Below are 1,199 nucleotides of genomic sequence, written 5' to 3'. Positions count from 1 at the left end.
AAGAAACTCTAGGCATGTACCCAAGAATATCATCGTCAGTCAGATGAAGAGGGGGATCAATTTGGTTGGTAGGTACAATTGTAGTGGAAAGGGGAAAGTGGTTGCTCATATAGTGAAACAATCTGGAAGTCTTTGACTCAGTCCAAGCATTTAGATGATGTTAAGACATAACCCAATACACTACTTCCCTTTCGAGTTGCAAATGTGAACTCTCCAGATATGTCGAATCTAAGCAATCCATTAAGGATTAATAAATTAAAATGAGTGGAGAATGTAATTAATTTTTTCCAGCCTGAATGATTTGTTGAGCACAAGAACTTCTTGGAGCAGAGAGAAAATCAGGAAGCAATTCCTTATCCAACTCCAGGTCCCTTCTGCACATGCAGAATGCACTTTCAATTCACTTCCAATGAACTTTGCAGCTGGATTTTACTGCACTTGCTAAGAGTTGTGAAAGTGGACTGAAAGTGCACTATTCTGCATGTGTAGAAGACACAATGTGTAGAAGACACAGGGACACAAAGAACACTCTGAACTGAGGTCGCCCATAAGGATGATCACTACCCCAGGATGTTGTAATTTGAAACTCTCAAGATAGTTAAAAAGGCATGACCATTGTGAATGAAGGTCATCTCCAACAGAACCGGAAAAAAAGATATACATTTACTAATATAAAATTAAAAGAATTCCCCTTGACCAAGATAGCTTGTGGCAATTTATAACAAGGTGGCATGTCAACTACTCAAAGGCTAAGTCCAATTGATTAACATATCTATTTAAACTGCATTATGTCTGCATGCCTAACATTATGCTTGCATATACTTAATGAAAATACGCACCAACTCACTATCCCTGACTGTTACGCTCAATTCACAAGAGTCCACATGGACACCATAATTAGTTTGGATTGGATATGAGCCTAGGCTTCTCTACTAGGAACTCAATTCCAAAGCACACTCAGTCTCAATTTGGATCAGAGCATTGCATTAAGAATTCTGTTCCTAGTAGAGAAGTCTAAGTTCACATCTGATCCAAAATAGTTGTGGTGGCTAAGTGGACTCACCTAACTGGCCCTTATTTTCAGGCATGGTTAATAGAGCACATCTGCATGGTTACAAGGAACTAGAAGTTGAATGGGATAGAGTGAAGTACACCATGTTTCACTGAGGAATGAAATTAAAAAGAAAAGTCACACCAGC

Source organism: Sphaerodactylus townsendi, linkage group LG03, assembly GCF_021028975.2.
Source record: "Sphaerodactylus townsendi isolate TG3544 linkage group LG03, MPM_Stown_v2.3, whole genome shotgun sequence".
Classification (NCBI taxonomy): Eukaryota; Metazoa; Chordata; class Lepidosauria; order Squamata; family Sphaerodactylidae; genus Sphaerodactylus; species Sphaerodactylus townsendi.
This window is presented reverse-complemented; position numbering follows the sequence as displayed.